The sequence below is a fragment of the Myotis myotis genome, unplaced genomic scaffold (genome assembly GCF_014108235.1).
Source record: "Myotis myotis isolate mMyoMyo1 unplaced genomic scaffold, mMyoMyo1.p scaffold_m19_p_12, whole genome shotgun sequence".
Classification (NCBI taxonomy): domain Eukaryota; kingdom Metazoa; phylum Chordata; class Mammalia; order Chiroptera; family Vespertilionidae; genus Myotis; species Myotis myotis.
In genome coordinates, this window is record NW_023416316.1 from 56,816,183 (window position 1) to 56,836,609 (window position 20,427).

Consider the following 20,427-nt stretch of genomic DNA (forward strand, 5'->3'; position numbering starts at 1 on the left):
TTTTCATTCCTGAAAGCAACTTTCCTTTCCTTTGTCACTCCTTCCATTTTGGTTTAGAGAAGGACAGTTGCTATGAAAGGCATGCAGATAGAAGCTAAGAGTGTGTTCACTGTGTGTAGTGGGAAACACAGATGGTAATCTCATGGAAAACGAAATAAAGCTAACTTTTTGAATGAAGGTCAGCGAGAAGATGTTCTGAGGTCATTTTGGAAAGTAGAGAAAAATGGTGACATTGTAAATTTGCTCTTTTGAGCATATAGGCATCTCCTAAATCCCTGGACTGATCTGCTCAAGTATAAGTGTTCTCAATGCCATTTCACTGCACTGACAAATTCAGATTTAAATTCCCACTTGTTGCAAGTGAGAGTTACATATCAACACTGGTGGGAGATTACTTCCTAATTCTTCCTCTGAGAACAGAATTCATAACTCAGGAGGACAATGATTAATGGCTTAAAATGGGGAGGGGCATATAGAAGAGGCTAATTATAGCTAAGAAATATTTAAAACATATATGTATAACATACATATGTATATATATATTATACACACAAACACACACATGAGGCGATACATACACATTTATTATTTATCCTCCCCCTACCAGGCTAATGTTCAGCTGATATGTGCTAGACTGGTATGAAATATGGGCCAGTGCCTGGGCATTTGTTCTTGTTGTCAGTGCTTCTGCCATTCGGGTTATTAAAATTATTAAACATTATGCCTGTATTCTCCTCAACGTAATGTATCTACTTTTCCTTTCTCCTCTGAATATTTTGAAAGAAGTCTTCAATTTTTGTCTCTGGGTTTGTTTTTTGGCAACTACCTATAATATAAAAGCATAATATGCAAATCAACCAAACGGCTGAACAGTGGAATGACTGTCTGGCCAACCTTCCAGACGAAGCCGGGCGGCTGGGAGGGCTGAGGCAGCAGCTGGGGCGGCTGCGAGGGCTGAGGCAGCCCGAGCTACCAGGAGCTACCCTTGCACAAATTTTGTGCATCGGGCCTCCAGTATCATTATATGGTTTGATGTAATGCTGTCTTTCAAAATTTGAATATATTTTCTGTTCATAGACCCTTGAAAAGTTAAACCAATTAGTTCTCCTCCTTCCATAAGTCTTCCACCAAGATGGTGGTATGTGTGCCTCAACTATGAACGATGTGGTTAGGCCTAAGTGATATTTCTTCCTCTGACCCTTTTCAATGCTAACTTAGCCCGCAGGATGCTGCCCCAGTGATGATGCTAATACCTGATTCTAATCATTTTACTCCCTTGCTCCAAATCCCCCAGTGGCTTTCCATTTCCCAGAGCAGTGGTCAAAAGACTCATGATCAGTGATGAAACGCAATTAAAGAAGTGATATTAAGACTTTTTAATAACTGGGAAGGATAAGCAACAATCAATCTGAATGGATGCCATAACCAATGAGAAAAACACCAGTCATAAAAATAATTACTATGGGCACACTTGTGTACTGGCTGAGTATCATTTTCAAACGATCTGCACGTACTCTTGTACTAATAACCACTTTACATTCTATGCATATTATTAATAATGTAAAAATATTAAAACAAGGTAAGGAAAAATAAATAGAAACAGAAATTTAATATTATATCCTATTTTTCATAATCTAACAAATTCACTCCACTTAGAATGATGACTGGCACAGAGTAAAAACTCAAAACACCTTTTTCCGAACAGCAGGCCCTTGCAGACCTGGCCTCTGACTACCTGTCCAGGCTTATCTCCCATGAATCTTTTTATGCTCCAGCAATACTGATTCACAACATTCCAAAACAGAGCAACACTCCTCACAGTTCGCGATTTAGTGGGTGATGTTCCATGAATCATCATTTTTAGTGTCCCCTCAACTGCTGCCTACCTTTTTGGGGAAGTCTTCCCTGCTGGCCTAAGATACATGGGAGGCTTTTCCCCTTCATGTAAACAGTAACAATAGCTAACATTTTCTGAGCATTCACTTCCCACCAATATTCGGCTATGTTCACTATCTTGAATAATTGTCCTAAGAACCATCATATAGTGGGTACTATTAGTATCTTCAACCCGAGCCTTAGAAAAGTTAAAAACCTTATTCAAGTGACTCAGCCAATAAAAAGTAGGAATGGCCTTTAGGCTCAAGTCTGACACCAAAGTGTAGACTCTTATACTTCCTATTTGTCCACACCTCCAATGACACAAGCATTATATAGCATTATAACTGTAGTTTTTCATGACGCAAGCTTTTGTCAACAAACAGGCAGTTTTTACTTTTATATTCAAATCATTTAGCACACAGCAAGCTCATGAAAAAAAAAATGTTTTCTGAGTAAGCAAATGTCTAGTTATAAATCTTACATTTGTAAATTAATTATGTGCTATTCAGCCTAGATGATATGGAATATTACATTTTACAGCTATGTGTGCTTTTTACATTGTAAGCATTGCTAACAAACTAGGTAGTGTACATAACTAAACTTTAGCTCATCAGGAGTAAATCTTGCTTTCACCATCCAGGAACAAAAGCTCTGAAAAGAGGATGTTCAAACTGTATCGCTGATTTTCTCAGGGTCTGTCAGGATGACTTCTAAAGGCCCCATAAAAAACATATTGCCCTGCACTGACACCAAAGGGGAAAGAACTCGAGGACAGAGCAGACATATAACCTAAACCTTTTCCTCTCTGTCTGCTCCTTCGCCCCCCACTTGCTGGAGGGAGGGAGGGAAAAAAGGGGGAGGCGGTATGTGGATAGGAAAGATGATAATAACCCACAAGACATGCTTTGCTGCCCTGCATTTGGTCTGACAATGTGAGGATGACGGAAACTAAGAAAAACGGAGAACTAAGCTCTCTAAACACTCCCTGATTGCTTTAACCTCGCCTAGATTCTTACGTGTATCTCCTTTCTCCACTTGACTGTGTGCTCTTTGAGGGCAAAAATTCACACAAAGTCACTTATTCAGTGCCCTTCCATCTCCTTTTAGAATGAGTCCTGATTCCCTCAGTCCTAAACCAGTCCCCAGCCTCCAAACATGATGAAACTTCTGAGATATAGGCATGATCCACATTGTATTTCTTCTTCTTTTAAAAAATTATGTTTTCTGAAACGTCAGAACTGCCAGGGGAAACAACACAGAACCTACCCTTTAGAGACTATTGAATATTAAGTGAAAGGTCCATGTGGGAATGTATGAGAAAAAACTTCTTAGGAAAGGGGGTAAAATATAAAACAATTCATTTTTAATTATGTCCGCGTAGACTTACTGATAGTGCCACCAGGCCTCTGAAGTCAGTAAACATTTGAACATGTAGAAGTAGGATACTTAAGGGGGTGGAAGCACAAGACCTGGACACAGGTCCTCTACCCAAAGGGGGAGCTGTAGCTATGGACACATTTCAAGGCAGATCTAGACAGAAAGGAGACAACAGCGTTAGAGGAAGGGCATCTGGAGGACCACCTTGGAGAGTGATGGGCAAGCCAAGCCAGAGGGCTCCCACCTCTTCCCCAGGAGATGTTCCCAGTATCCAGTCAGACAGGATAGCACTTGTCACCACGGACGTGACATCTATGCAGAAGAGAGACGCCATCCTGGCAGCAAGGACACAACAGAATGCCATGGAGGAGGGTCGGACAAATTTAGATTCTGTCCCAACAGACCACACTTCCTATTTCTCACCTCTAGAAGGAGACCTCACTTTCCCCTCTTATTGGGCTTCTCATGAGAAACGAACCTGAAAGTGTTTAGAAAAGGTAAGACTGCTACACGTGTATATAAAGCAGCGCTTATGAATTCCGTTAAGGGACTAAGGTTAACTCTTTTGGATTAAAAGGCTAAGTGGGAGAACACTTGAACTCATAAAAATAAAAAGGCAATTATTTCTAGAGTTGATCCTCGTTCAACCACTGGCAAAGTAAACTTGGGCAGTCACTTCACCTCTCCTTGCCCCAATTTAAAGCGATTTAGATTTCACTCCTGACTATCTCATTAAGGTATTATGATGATTAAGTACTTAAAATGTCTTAAGATCCAGTGAGTAATGTGTTACCATTTGGGGGAGCAGTCATGTGATATTACAGCTTATCTGAATAATTTTAAAGTTGTCTGATGTTCCTCCAAATTCTCTGGGTCTTTGATACCACAGATAAACAGACAAGATACCTGACGCTTGACTGCAGTAGCATTTGTTTTCCATGTTCTAAGAGAACTGAACTCTTAACGGCACGAACAGAATGCACAGTGATCAGCTGTAAAATTTAAGGTTGCTCATCCTTGATTAACCCCCTTGAATAAAGTGAGGATTATGCACTCTCAATTAAAAGAACACATCTTAGGGAAAAAAATGAACTCCACATACACAGCACTATACGTTGTCGCTATCATGAAAAATCATTTATAATGTAGCAGAATGAGGAACACTGAAGAACATTATCATGAAAACAGGCAAGGGACAAGGAGGGTCTGAGTTGAGGCACAGAGTAGGAAGGAAGGGGTGAGTTTAAGTGCTGCTTAGAAGTTGAAGCAGCAACATCTACTTAGAAGATCGAAGCAACAACTTTCTAGAGCAGTGGTTCTCAACCTGCCTAATGCCACGACCCTTTAATACATTTCCTCATGTTGTGGTGACCCCCAACCATAAAATTATTTTCGTTGCTACTTCATAACTGTAATTTTGCTACTGTTATGAAACATAATGTAAAGATCTGATATGCAGGATGTATTTTCATTGCTACAAATTGAACATAATTAAAGCATAGTGATTAATCACAAAAACAATATGTAATTATATATGTATTTTCCGATGGTCTTAGGCGACCCCTGTGAAAGGGTCGTTCGACCCCCAAAGGGGTCGCAACCCACAGGTTGAGAACCGCTGTTCTAGGGGGTGGCAATTGGATAGAGGAGGTAAGAAAGAAGAAAACATCAAAAATGAACCCTCAATATTACAAGCCTGGCTGTCCAGTTATACATTGGTTGGACTAAAGCTTGAGGAGAAAGATGTCATCAAATCATACGCATCCTATATAATAAAAGGCTAATATGCAAATAGACCGAATGGCAGAACAACCGAATAACTGGTTGCTATGATGTGCGTTGACCACCAGGGGGCGCGCGTGGAACATGGCGGGCATTGGCCATTGTGGATGGGAGCAGGTGAGCTGGTTGCTGTCATCAGGGCGGGCCTCTGGTGGTTACTGAAAATTCTTTGCTCCCACACGCAGAAGTCCTGTCCAGTACTTGCATCCGCTGCCGGTGCCAGCTGCGGGGGCCCCGATCACTCTGCGCTGTCAGTGGGTGGGAGCGGTGGCTGTGGGCCCCGATTGAACCTGAGAGTTTCTCCAACTCCCCCTGCTCCCGAGGGATGATTGGGGTGGCAGCCGCCTCTCACACCTGCTGACGGCGCCGGAGCCATTGCTCACACCCACTGCCAGCGCCAGCCCTGCTTGCACCTGCAGCCAGCACCAGAGCCACTGCTCGCACCCGCTGCCGGTCCCGATCACTTGGCGCTGTCAGCGGGTGCAAGTGGCGGCTGCTGGCCCCAATTGCCTCTGAGGGCTTCTCCACCTCCCCCTGCTCCTGAGGGACGATAGGGGCAGTAGCTGCTGCTCACACCCACTGCTGGCACTGGCCCCAATCACTCTGTGCTGTCAGTGGTGTGAGCGGGACCAGCGCCATCAGTGCGTGGGAGTGGTGGCGGTGAGAGCAGGGCTGCAGGCAGTCGGGGTGGGGGCAGAGGATGGGCCAAGACCCACCCTGTACCTACTGTAGCCTTGAGGCCCACAGTTCCTTTCAAGGTGCACAAATTCGTGCACTGGGCCATCAGTATTGAGAATAAAGTGCCTTTGGATGCTACTGTTTTGAAAATTCCCTCATCAATTTCCTAGTTTATCTTCAGATAACATGATAATGGAAAAACTCAAAGTGTTGTAGTTATATTTGAAGCTTCCTCTGAAAAACTTTTAATTGGTTGAAAGTTTAAAAATACTCCCTGCCAAAACCGGTTTGGCTCAGTGGATAGAGCGTCAGCCTGCAGACTGAAAGGTCCCAGGTTCGATTCCGGTCAAGGGCATGTACCTAGGTTGTGGGCACATCCCCAGTAGGAGATGTGCTGGAGGCAGCTGATCGATGTTTCTCTCTCATCGATGTTTCTAACTCTCTATCTCACTCCCTTCCTCTCTGGAAAAAAATCAATAAAATATATTTTTAAAAAAATAAAAATACTCCCTATTTCTCCCACATTACTACTCATGAAGAAGGAACATTCACATACTATACTGATCCTCGTCTCCCAGTCACTAAGAACACCCATTATAAACACCACATGGTAAGCTCATGTTGGGAGCACAAAGCATCCACCAAAATGGACCCGAAATGGCATCAAAACAAAAGAAACTCAACCAGACTTCTCTGTTCCAGCTTCAACATGGAAACAGAACTATAGTGAGTTGGACAGTTAGCAAATGCCATGCTACTTGAGAACGAGGCAAAGAAAGGAAAGAGTAAAAGGCCTTTTCCCCCTCTACTAGTAGGTGTAATGCTATAGAAGTAGATCTGATTTCATACCACAGTGGAATCCAGGAGAGCTTGGGTCTCATAAAAATAGCATGTAATCTATTAAATTTATACAAATGAGGGTTTTGGGTTGCATTTCCTAAAGACAATGTCAGGTAGGGTCTGCCCACTCTAACAAAAGATCGTCCCTGCACATACAGCACAGTGAACACAGCTGTGTTCACACATGCACATGTTACATCCTTGCCTCTTCGCCCGAACAAGGCAATGCTTTTAAAAATATGTCAAAAGTTATTTCAGAACTCCATAGTATGTTGTTATGGTGCGTGCTGCTGCAAAGAAAAAGCTAATGGGCTCTCTACTTAATGTGATTAGAGCCATTATTGACATAATGCCAGGAAGACGCAAAACCATTAGCATTACACTACAGCTCACTTTAGCATCCACTCAGATTTAGTATTTGATCCACAATTTTAATTTTGTTCTGCTCTATTCAGAGCTGCATTACACAAAATGCATAATTAAAAGCTGCTGTGATTCTCTCCACTTCTCAAATTAAAAACATAGCAAACATTTGTAGTTCTAATCCACTAGAAATTAATAAATCAAATAGTGTCTTTTATCCTCTTTCCTCCGTACAATTCAGATTGCAGGCTGGGAATACTTTTGCCTGCAACCGAGTATGCTGCAGACGGAGCAGCTGCTCAAAGGGAAGCAAAGTCCCCAAACTGCTACTCTAAAGGCGAGAGAGAGCCGAGAAGCACTGATATGGCCTTATAACTCCAAGTGTTAAGCCAGAAGCGCTTTCCGCAAAGAAAAATTTTAATCAATTCACCATAAATCCTTTTGATGCATTTTCCTTCATTAGCTCACTTTGTCAAGCATACACATGCTCCTAATTTCATCTAATCAAATTCACCATGTCTTTCTGTCAACAGTGAAACCATTCCCCCGTCAAAAGATCTCCTATCAACTCCCTGCGCAGGGCAGCCTGGAGGGGAAGCCCCTGAGCAGCAGTTTTGCTTTATCTGCCATTAAGAGCCAAGAAGGCTTCCCCCTAAAGATCTGGCATCCAGGGCTGAGACACTGACACCTTTGCCAGTTCTGCTGCATCTAGGAGTCCCGTCACCTGGAATAATAGTCCCGTCACCTGGATTATGAGTCATTACAATAAAAATGGCATATCCTGCCCTGTGGGTGACAATCCCAGGAAAATTCTGGAAGGACCACAAAATAACAGAGGCAGAGCAGAGAAGGCAAATGTGTATTATAAGGCGTCCCTGTACTGCCCTAACCTGGGGCACCCGATAGGTCTGTACCCCAGCCCTTCCAGCAGGCCGTGCCTCCTGCCTGTCACTTCCCTGCTGCCCACTTCCTTCCTGCAGGCCCTCCTTCCGTTCTCTGATCAAAGCTTGCTTTATCCAGAAAACAACTCCAGAAGTCCCCCAGGTGACTTGTTTTCTTAAGCCGTGTGTGTGTGTGTGTGTGTGTGTGTGTATAACTAAAGAATTTATGAAAATTTATACATATTAGGCTTATATGATTAGTGACAGCATCTCCCCCACTGGATAGTAAGCTCCGTGAGGGCAGGAACCACATCTGCCTTGCTCACCACTTTAATTTCTAATCTGGCAGCTCTGCCTGGCATGAAGTTGGAGCTGACTAAATATAGGTTAAATGGCTAAATGATAAATTGACCACTGTCACCTGATAGTTTACCTAAAGATACCAAGATCCTGTCATCTCCTATCCCTCTTTCATGTCCCAAGGTGATCCTTCCTAAAATTATACTGTAAATAAATATAATGAAGCAAAGGCTTTGAAATGCATGAAAAGTTTACCATGTGTGGATTTTACGTATTGTCTGCAGTGGTAAAAGGACCAAGTGAAGACAGAAGTGACAGAGGATCCATACGAAAGATAAAGGAACAGAAGCCCTGAAGAAGACCTTGGATATGCAACTGGGACTGAAATACATGGGTGTCCCAACCCCCCACACTGCTCCCCTGGGACAGGAAGCAGGGAGGCAGGAGCAAGGCAGAGACCACCCGCCCAAGAATGGGCCAAAGCATCACTCAGCTTCAAAATGTGCTTTACCTTCAGTTGCCAGCATCTGGCTGTAAAAACAAACATTCCTGATAAAAATGTAACAAGGGAACAAGAAAACAACAACTCTCTTTAATTTCTTAACAAATCCAAGACTTGAAACCATATAAGCAGCAGCCAAGGCTATATCACTATGATAGACAGCCAGTTACCTAAAAATGTCAAACAAACATATTTCCAAAAAAGAGAGGGCTATTCTATTATTGCTCTTGCCTTATTATGGAAGCATCTTTGAATTTTTAGTTGTGTTTACCTCCCCAACACAAAGAAACAAGTATTCTGCATGATTTGCCTGTAGTTACAGACATGCTAAACAACGAAGGCCTTCATTGGAAGACATTTGATATAACTAGACTCTTTCCTTATAACTCCCAAAAAAGGAACATTATAAAATACATATGGAGAAAAAATAAATATTATATAATTATATTCTCAATTCAGCTTTGACATCACAGAATTCATTTGCTCTTTTTTTTAAAATATATTTTATTGATTTTTTTACAGAGAGGAAGAGAGAGGGATAGAGAGTTAGAAACATCGATGAGAGAGAAACATCGATCAGCTGCCTCCTGCACGCCCCCTGCTGGGGATGTGCTCGCAACCCAGGTACATGCCCTTGACTGGAATCGAACCCGGGACCCTTCAGTCCGCAGGCCGATGCTCTATCTACTGAGCCAAACCGGTCAGGGCATCATTTGCTCTTTTTAATAAAAAAAACGAATATATCTATTTCTTTGTTACTGGGATACTGACTTAGATGTACTTTCCCTCGAGTGCTACCACAGACAGGCAGCCTCAGGGCAGAGTTTGTAAGGAACTTCCTTCAGCTCCTGCCCTGGAACTGACTCCAGAACGAAGAGGACCCTCTGCTTTCGGGGGGAGGATCCTCGGCCTCCCTACTTGAACTTCTCGGCATGTCTTTCTGTAGGTGCTCAGGAAGTATCGTTCTCCCGAGAAAGGCGTGGGTGGGCCCTGCATCCTGCCATAGCTGCGCACAGATGACAGGAGTAGGCAGGCAGAAAAAACCTCAGCTGTGTCTGGCTCATTACATTAGGAGGCCGTTCGTTTCGCTGTTCCGTGGCTCTAACTGCTAAGCTTCTTTCCTTCCACGGAGCTGAAACCTGCCCTCCTATAAATTTCAGTCCTCTGAGGCACTCACAGGATCAGCCTGCTTCCTGGTCCACGTGGAAGCCCTCCCAGACGGGAGGAGATTCCGCTCTGGCAGGCTTTGCTCCAGACCAAACACTGTCAGTGTGTTCAAGGGCTCCCCGGTGGTTTGCCTGCAGACCTGTGGCCATCCTGGCCACTGCTGGTGGTCACACACCTCAATGGCTCGGTGCTCCTCACACAGTGTGATCCCCAGAACGAAACGCAAGATTCTGTATGAGGTCCGAGCCACATGGAAAAGGGGATACTTTATACCATCATCATAATTGTAGCTAATGAGCTAGTGCCCCTTTTCTTAAAAAGGCACATGGCGTGAAGGAGAAACGACAAACATTTCCCAAGGAAAACTCGTTCGGTGTGGTTATAAAGTGCTGCTTTTTTCTCAGGTGGCATCTAGAACCTATTTCCTGATCTAACTCTTCAGTGTTAATGGAATATAGAATATTCACCTTTAAAACATCTTTTAACACCAATTACCAGATGGAAAGGCTGTTAGGTGTAGTAAGTAAAGATCATCTAATACACAGGTGCTCACTAGCTTCAGAAGAGGTGAGTCTACATGAACCACAAGGCTCCCGGCAAACTTCTCTAGGTCACAAAGGAATGTCCTTGTGCGAGAGTGTCATTAAGTGGGAATCACTGCCTGGTGGTTCCCTGTATTTCCAGCTCTCTCTCTCAAAGACCCTCCAAAATCTGGCAGCTCTGATTCAAGAGAAGCACAACACTGACACTGAGCAAATGAACAACATGCAAATGGAAATGCAATTATTAAAAACAAAAGGACTGAAAAAAAAAAAGAAAAAGTGGATGGTTGGAAAGTATGTATATCCCCACCTTAGACTGAAAGGGTATTTCGGAGGGTGTGTTCCTGCGCACACTGCATACCACGCCGCTGCCATCTATCATGCCAAGGAACACAGGGCCGCGGAAAGCTTTTCAAGCTTCAGAGAAGTTTATTTTACTTTCAGTGATTGAGAGGCAACACTTACATGAATCTCCCACTACCAATATTTTCTTGTTAGAACTTTTAAATATACAAAAAAGTTGAAAGAACTGTACAGCGAGCATCCATATATGTACCATATAAATTATACAATTACCAGTTTTTTATATTTGCTTGTGAGAATCTTTTTTTCTGTATCATTGATCAGCATGAGACAACAGTCATGCAATTTACAATTTCAGCGGGGAAATTACTGATATTACTGGGTCAGCACTCATTTTTAAAGTATGAAGTATAAGCATTTCAAATGCTTAATTTACACGAATATGATCTTATTTGCATTTGAGTTCTGGTCCTTTATGCACTTGGGGTCGAATATCTGCTGGATTATTTATCTGTTTATCTTAACAGCTCAGCACAAAGACAGGAAAATGTTATCTGTAAAGGCTTAACCTTTGGAAGCATACTTACCTTTGACAGTCTCCACATCTTTCTAAAAATCTGGAAAGTACTTGCAAGCTGCTTGTGGTCCCCTGGTGTCAGCTTAGGTTATTGTCAAAATACCAGCCACAAAACAATGATACGCAGCTAATATTCATACAGTACTTATTCTCTGGCAGGTGTCAGTCTAAGTGCTTTGCATATTTTAGCTCATTCAATACATCTAATATCTTCATAAAATAGTAGTTAATATTATCACTACTATTTTAAAGACATGAAACATGAGACACAAAGAGTCAGAGCTCTTAAGTGGCAGAGGTGGAATTCAAACTCCAGCGGCCTACACCACAGTCTTTTCGACCAACCAACACAAGGCACTGCCTCTCCGGCAACCAAAGGAACTCTATGCCTGACATAAATCTAATGTCACGTCACTATCATCACTGATGTTACTGCAAACTCACCAACTGATGGGTTGTTTTCATTTGGGAGATGCTCAGTTTCAGTGCATTTTTAAAAATCAACAATTACTTGTTTGTTTCTGAGTGAAAAATACATGTACAAGGTACATTACTGTTAAAATGTATTGGGAATAGTAAGTAAATATATGCGCTGAAAATGAAATCAATGCCTACATACACACCTACACACACAGTCCAATACACAAAGATGTGTGATCTAGTGCAAGCTAATTAACTTTTCTGAACCTTTATAGTCAATGACCAAATGGGAGTCTAATGTAATAGAACCAACCTTATGGGATTATTATGAGAATTACCTATGATCATCTAATTCCACAATACCTGAAACATAACAATATAATAAATACTCAATGAACACATATATAATAATAAAAGGGTAAGCCATCCTGAGTCCCAGGTGCCTGCCAGAATCTCGAGGGAAGCCAGACTGGGTCCCGGGTACCAGCCGGCAGCCGGAGGAGGGAAGCCCAGGTCTTGGGTGCCAGAGGGAAGCCAGTGCCAACAGCTGGGGGAGGGAAGGCGTACTCTTGCATGAATTTTCGTGCATCAGGCCTCTAGTGTAAAATATTTAGCACTGTGTCTAGCATACTGTAGACACCAAAAGTGTTATCAATAACAATAGTAACATAAGATCAACTTGCAAATAAGATTCGTATTTACCGATACCATGAGGGATCCATAATTTTGTTTTAATGGTACCAAAAGATAATTTTAATCTTGGCCAAACCCAGCCTTCCAGGATTTTCTGGTTAATTCAAGATGACTAAAAATACTATAGATTTAGCCAAATCATTTAATTTATAAGCAAGTCAAATTATCATGGGTACAAAGTCCCTGCTAGCTATTATATCCCACCATGTCAACCTAACAGTGTCAGCAAACATTTTTAAATTTCTCTAAATATCCAGCTACAGAAACCCAAACCAAGAGGGGGTGGGGATCTTTTATATTAAGTGACACAAAAAGGAATTATGTCTCCGTTTTGATAGTTTAAACTGTTAGTTGGCACTGAGGAAGGGGTCGAGGAAGGGGTCTGTAAACATGGACTCTTAGGCTCTCAGCTTTGGAGGGATGATGAGACATGAAATCTTGGTTGCCGAACCCTATGGCCTGCAGATAATTTATAAAACCTGTTACCTCTTCTCGAGCCCTAACATTACCAGGCAAAACCAGGATCCCAAGATTCCCTTCCCTCCTTGTTCCTAATTTAAATAAATAAACTTACAGGAGTCAACCACTATGACATTAAAAACCCAGGACACTCAGGCCTGACTGGGTCTGAGAGAACATTGATGGAGTCACTGGGCCCTCAGGTGGCCCTCAGTGAAGGTCATGCAGAGGTCCATGGGCTTCCCGTGGCTGGCCCATCAGCTCGCTCAGGCATTCCTAAAGCCCCGGCAGTCCACCTGACTGGACCATTTAGTGCAGATGGCAATTTGCTGTATGTTTTTGATACACGTCTATTTCCTCCACCATGCCTAACAGCATGTAAAACAACAAAGTCCCATTTTGTACACGCAGAGGCACTTATCAGGGCTCAGTGGCTCTCAACACCAGGCACTTGGAGAAGACTGATGATGGTGTGGTGGGAATGGGACAGGAAATGGACATCTGTGTTTTCCCCTGTTAATAGCATAATGTAGCTTCATTGCTGAAAAAAAAGTAAAAAAATAAAGATGTTCTCAACCACCTTGAGCCACTAAAAGAGAACTTGCTCAAGCTGAAGCCTAGAGAGCCTTGTGCTTGACAAGCCACTGAAAATATTTCACTTCCTTAGGCCACACTGTTTTCCCTACATTTCCATTATTTCACTGTTCTCAAAGGACATGTATCTGTGTGGTTTCTTGTGTGGTTTCCCCAAATAGAGGACTCCAATGCTATAAAGTTACGTGTTTCTCGCTGCAACTGAGCAATTTAGTCCTTAAACAGACTAAAATTTCAGTAAAACATATTTAATAATGATTAGCAATGGTTACATGGTTTGAAATATGAAGCCAGAAATCCCCAAAGATGAAAATATATCAACTTCACACCCATAACAGGTACAGCAAGTTCTCTTGCTGTTATAAAGTCAAGAACTTTGAAAAGTGCTTGCTTTAGCCCAAATCCCAGCAAATACATGTGTGTGTATCTACTTTGAGACATACTTATCCGTTCAATAAAGAAAGAAGAGTGGTACAAATGGTAAGCTGCCCCAGTACAAAAATGTCTCAAAGAATGGTCCCTCAGCAAAACGACGTGAAAGCCAACCATGAAGCGATGTCACTGACTTTCTCACCGCCACGTGCCCATCTTTCAGCACAGCGCTCTCCCCCAGGCTTCTCTGACCCGCCCACACACACGACTAGGGAGACTTCTCTGTACACAGTGGTGCTTAGTGCATGGTGGATACTGTACACAGTGACTGATCAAAACAGCAGCCAGCCACCTGGTGTGGCTCAGTGGTTGAGTATCGACCTATGAACCAGGAGGTCACGGTTCAATTCCGGTCAGGGCACATGCCCAGGATGCAGACTCCATCCCCAGTGGGGGTTGTGCAGGAGGCAGCCGATCAATGATTCCCTCTCATCATTGATGGTTCTACCTCTCTCTCCCTTCCTCTCTGAAATCAGTAAAAAATATTTTTAAAAAAGACAGCAGCAAGAGAAAAGTATACGGGGAGCTCCAGATCCCCTTTCAACTTATCCAGTCCTCCTGGCTCTCCCAGGAGAAGGGGCTGTGATTAACTTAAAATGATACCACGTCTTCTTTTGCCTTTGTGTCAAGTACCCTTTAGACTCAGGCACTTCCTACTGACTCCTCACTCTTCCTCTTGTTAAATTTTGAACAATGTATGCCATTTTACACCTCAGAGCTCAGAAAAGGCAGCACAGCAGCGGGTGTATGCATGTGACAGAATGTTTTTATTCCACCCCTGAAAAAAAAGCTCCCTGCTTCTGACACACTGGAAAATGTACAGCCAGAGAGTGCTTGAGGCAAAGATGCCACCCCAGCCTTACATCTGTCTGCTTCCATTTGTCTACAACTGTGCTCAGAGATAAAACAAGCTTTCCAGATGTCACCGCAAGCAGGGCTCATATGCTGACTTCACGGAGACACCAGTGCCGGCTGCCAGCATAACAGAGTTGTAAAACTAAAATATTTAAACTCCGAGCTATTCAACACAACTTCGAATGTCACACAGGATCTTATTTCAAGATTAATTAATGTACACCCCGATAAAATAATCATGTGTTAAAAATAGAGCTGGCTGGCATGCAAGTGGATCTAATTTTCCTCTTTCCGACTGTTCCAGTGACACGCTGCATCGCGTGGAGAATTCCTGAGAGAGCGCACTAATTTTGACACATGCACACCCATCAAGCCCTTAAGTTTTAGGTGCCCTGTCTTAAGAACCTCTAAGTTTCCACCGTTTGAAACAGGCACAATGAACCTAAGATGAACAAAAGCAATAGGCCAGGCAACAGACTATAAAGACATTTCCACTGTGAGGGGAAGGCCAATGACGAGTGATGGGGAAGATTACTAAAGAGGCACTGTTTCACGCATGCATATGTGAAGCTTGGCTGCAGGCCGCCTGGTACCGGGAGATTGACTGTTTGTTTGAGAACACAGTATCCCTGTGGTTATAATTACAACCACTGTACGAAAGCCCTCTTTTGTACAGTGGTTTCATACTGTCCTTAACACAGAAGAGCTCATGGCTCCTGAGCTTCCTGAAAAATTCTTTGCACTTACACACACACACACACACACACACACACACACACACACACACCCCGAGTATTTCTGGCTTCCCTTTTCTCTGAACCTGCATAACTACATAGTTTTCACTGAGACAGTTTCGGGGAGTTCAGCTTTGTCCTAAAGAACCACTTCTAACAACATTAATGCAGGTGCTCTGAGCTTGAAAGGGGAGCTGACTCATGGTTGGGTAAGCAAGGCCTCCAAGTCCCTTCTAACTCTAGTGTCCTCCTGCTCGGTAAACCTTTCCTAGCCTGGTTTGCGCTTTTGCAAACTTGGGTCAGGAGTGTCCATTAAGCACCCGTTACTCGAAATCCTGGTTCGTGGGCCATTCTGGATTCAGAGGCCAAATCCATTTCACAGCCACAAGCCTTCTGCAGTTTTTGCTGATTTTGACAGGAGACCAACGTTGTATTAACCCAGTGGTGGCATCATACGGGTCTGTCAAGGCTGGTCTTGCACCCCCGTGCCATCATCTCCTGTCACTGGCACTTACAAAAACAAACATGTTCCATGCAATCCATTCCTTCGCTACACTATGCACTTCCGCGAAGCAATAGAACAAAACGTTTACTTGTGATGGCTTTCCAGGGAGACCATTTATTGAGAGGGAAAGGGAGTCAATTACTCTGCTTTCCCACCATCCTGGATGTTCCCATCTTCTCTTGAGCTGATCTAAGTTCAAACCCTCTGAAAATAAATCACCCCACAGCACTCAAGATTTCCCTAAAGGCCCCAGCAGGCTTCCTGCTTTGTGTGTTTCCACTGGTATGGTGGGAGGCTAATGTGTTTTCGGGATGTTTGTTTTAATGCTAAGGACTTTACTGAGTCAAAACAACCTGTGCTGGTGATCCATCTCCTTTGAATGATTTGGGGCCTCTTCCCCTCCTCCTATTTCAGCCCGAGAGGGAGAGACTAGAGCAAAAGGAACAACGGAGTGTTACATTTCGGTCATTTCCAAGAGATGGTACAGCAGTTCTACTTCTCGAGGTAAAAATCTCCTTCCTGGCTTTGCAGCCTCCATGTTTCTCCTCTGTTTGAGGCTGGGGTAAATATCTAGGTTGGGGCATGAAGAATCATTGCTGAAGCCCATTTTGCACTTAATCTTAATCCCCCCCCCCCATCACCATTATCAATATATACCCATTTCAGTCTCCTCCCAGGACTCTAGCTGGACCATGTCCTGTCAAAGGTTCTCTCCATAAAGTTGTTTTGAGGGATGTTTACTTAATCAAACCCTAATTTACCACGTTTCAAAAAAAAAAAAAAGTACATTCACACAAACATTGAAGGATACACCAGTCTCTCAATTTTTTTTAGCTAAAATTTACTTTCTGCTCTTTAAAGCTCTCCTGGGTTTCTAGGGGGGAGTGCAAAGAAGTAAACAGCAGCAATGTGAGAGACTCACATGGCATCTTTCATCTCACCTTTGCCTTTGCAATCCACTGGGGAATTGAGAAGTGGCACCCTCTCTACGCTCTCCAGCTCTCCGTTCACAGATGAGAAGAGATAGCTGATCTGGTTACCTGGTTGCCTAAGGGCAGGGGGTGAGCCTGGAGCTGGGCTGGAGGTGCAGCAGTTTACTTCCAGATCAACTAGGACTCCTAGTTACTAGGAGCACAGTCTTGAGGCCAACTGTCCTCCCCTGGCTGCAGCCCAGAGCACATATGCGCAGCAATAAGCCTGCTCGCCCGGAGAGAGCCTGCTCTGAACACAGGCACTGAATAGGCTTCTCTCAGGCCCACATTTGAATACAACTGCGTTAAAAAAAATAACCCAATTTAACAATTCAGAAGTTCTGATATATGTTTTATGAAAACGTACGAGAGACCTAAAAGCCATGGAGAGCCATAACTTTGAGCTGCTTCATTTGTTTCCCTTTTATTACAGTCCTGCACGGTGGGCACAGGCCCTTCACTGAGGAGAGAACATTAAATCTCTATTCTAAACTGTTTCAGCAGAACGATGTTAATAGTTGAATATTATTTTGTCTGACTGATAAAATTCCATCCAAATCAGACCAAAGAGAGCACTGAACCCCGGCCAAGTCCTATGAGAGAAGAGCGACGAGCCATCTTCAGAAACAATCATTTCTTGTCACTCTTCACACCTCAGTAACAACATTTCTACTGCTCTGTACCCTAAAGCCGAATACCTCACTGACATTGGCTGCTGAGAAATAAACATTTCTCTGGGTCTTCCTTCGTAAGGAAGGCGGCCGTACGACATATTCTTTTCCCTCTTTACATGTCTGTTTGGTTCTTCCTAAGGCAGGGTCAGTAGGAACCAATGGGAACACACGAGAAAACCACTTTGTTTCCATGGATATTTGACCACAGATGGAGAAACAGGACAAGATTTAAGTTTAGAAGAGAGAGTTCAATGCTGGAAAATATTCAGGCATCCCTGTGATCCAATTCAGCAAAAGGCCTAATGCTACCCACTTAGAAACTTACCTTGTGATGCTCTTTGTCTTTGTACTAACGAACTACACACCTCACGTGGTACAGAGAGGCACTTACATTTCAGTGTGTCGTTACACACACTTTCAGTAAGGTTAGCCCCAGACCATAGCGATGTCCTTAGGTTTGAAAAGTTTCTAATTGTCTATCAAATTCACAAGGGTGTTTTTTTCTCCCCAACCTACACTATATCTCGATATTCCAAATATCATAAAAAATAATATATTAACAAGTCATAAGTGAAGAAGCATGTTCGCTCCTTGTGATAAGCTTTTTTAAATAATCAAACAAATGACAAGTCCTAATAGGCAAAGAGGGTTTACAGAACACTAACATGCCTACACTTAAACTAACTGAAAAATTACACTGAACCTAGTTTGAACTCACATAAATAAATTAAGCAACTCTGTGGAAACATTCAGAGTGTTTCTGCATGAAAGCTACTGTGTCAAATGTTTTAGAGGGAAACAAAATTTTTCTAATTGGCAAATAAATGGTTCTATCTTTCCATGCACTGAAGTTATCTGATTCAGGGCTCAGCCTGAAAATACTTCAGATTAAGTGTGCTGCTTTAGATATTGTATTGGCTGTAAGTTCCCACTTAAAAAAAGAAGAAGCATTTATGAAATATTTGAATCCTAATCCCTAACATTCAGTTAGCTTTACTCACTAGCCAATCAAGGAACAAAGATTAAAGTCTAAACCAGCTCAAACTAAAAGCAAGTTTAAAAGGCAATGGCCTGGGCCATCTTATCAAGGCTGCGGTGCTAGCAGCTGCTCTCTGAGTTGTGCTATGCCACCAAGGATGGCAAGAAGAAGAAAGATACCAGAGAAGAGGCCAAGAAAGACAAAGACCCAGGGAACAAATCTGGAGGCATGGCCAAAAAGAAGACGTGCTCAGAAGTCAAAGTTTAGGACATGCTCAATAATCTAGTCTTGTCTGACAAAGCAACCTTTGACAAACTCCATTAACGAAGTTCCCAACTACAAGGTTATAACCCTACCTGTTGTCTCTGAGACTTAAGCTCCGAGGCTCCTTGGCTAGGGCAGCCCTCCAGGAGCTCCGTAGTAAAGCACTTATTAAACTAGTTTCAAGGCACAGAGCTCAAGTCATTTACACGGGAAACACCAAAGGTGGGGATGCCCCAGCTGCTGGTGGAGATGCATGAACAAAAGGTCCCAGCAGCTGTAAAAAAGTGGTAAACAGGGATACGTGACAGATGCCTTTATTTTTAGCAAAAAAAAATAAATTAAATAAAGAAGGAAAGAAAGAGACAAAAAAAATTACTGATTGGTAGATTTCGTCAAAATTATAAGCAAAACATTTTCAGGAATCACGAAATCACCTACGTTATGTTTTACTCATTACTAATGACCCTGTTTTCCAAAATGTTTAGCAAGTCCTTTCAGTATGAATCTCTGTACTAAAACAATGGCATTAAAAATTAACATAAAAATTTTCTAAGCCAGCACAGTCAAATAGAAATAATAGTAATTTTAAGTTTTTAAGTAACAATAAAAATGTAAAAAAGAGGTAAAATTAGTTGTTGTTTTTCAAAAACTTAGCTTTATTATATTTTACTTGACCTAACATGTCCCAAATATTGTCAATTCAACATGTAATCAATATAAAAATAGTTAATATTTTACAATTGGTATTTATATTAAATCTTCAAAATCTGGTATTTTACAATTTACTGCTCATCTCAATTCTGTATGGAATACTTGAAATGTGGCTAGACAACTAAGGAAATCAATTTTTAGTTTTATTTAAGTTTAAATAGACATGTGGTTAGTGGCTACTGTATTAGACAACATAGGTCTATAGTTTAATAAATCTAAGTCACTTTGTATTGAGATAATAGTTTTAACATATAGCAAAATCCTAGGACTAGAGAAATCTGTTAAAAGGCAGAGTATAAAGCATTAATCATTGGTGGTGTGAGGGTAGGAGGGCCCAGTTGAAATGTTGTATATGCAAATATGATCCATGGTTTACATAAATGTGTCTCTGACATTTTTCATTTTCCATGCACATGTGTGGTGATGTGTGATTTAGCATCCTGAGGAGAAAAACACATCACCCATCTTCAAAGTCTTGGCTGATATTTTATGTTACTCGCCTTTCTCCTCCCCAAAGGCTAACTCCATGGCAGGCTTGAAGTGCTTTCAAAAGGAAGCATTCTTGAGTGATTTGAGTGTTGCATAAGGAGGGCTGAAAGTTTCTACCAGCTAAAAACTGCGATCCCTCCATATGTTCAGGTGACTTCAAAAAATGCTAACACAATTTGAGGAGGCAGCAGGAATTATTGCTCAAAACCTCTTGTGGTAGAATAAGAGCCCTTCAGTGTCTGCTACTGATGAATTAAGTGAACTGGATCAAGTTAAGTTTCACAATGCCTACTTCATGAAAAAACCATTTAACCCTCCCTTGAAAAAATGTTTTTCAAAAAAATAAATAAGAGTATCTTCCTATTCTCCCAAGGATACCTAGATTCACATGTTTAATTTAACATCTAATTCAAATACCAGCCCCTCCAAGTCAGAGAATGCTCTCCGTATTATTAGT

At 42.2% G+C, this 20,427-nt stretch overlaps 1 protein-coding gene and 1 pseudogene across 7 annotated transcripts in view; one reads left to right on the forward strand and one right to left on the reverse strand.

The window, feature by feature from the left end:
• The window catches only part of BNC2 (basonuclin 2), a 429,804-nt gene that overhangs the window by 48,081 nt on the left and 361,296 nt on the right, over positions 1-20,427 (reverse strand). The window lies entirely within an intron of this gene.
• LOC118667666 lies at positions 15,165-19,027 on the forward strand (annotated as a pseudogene).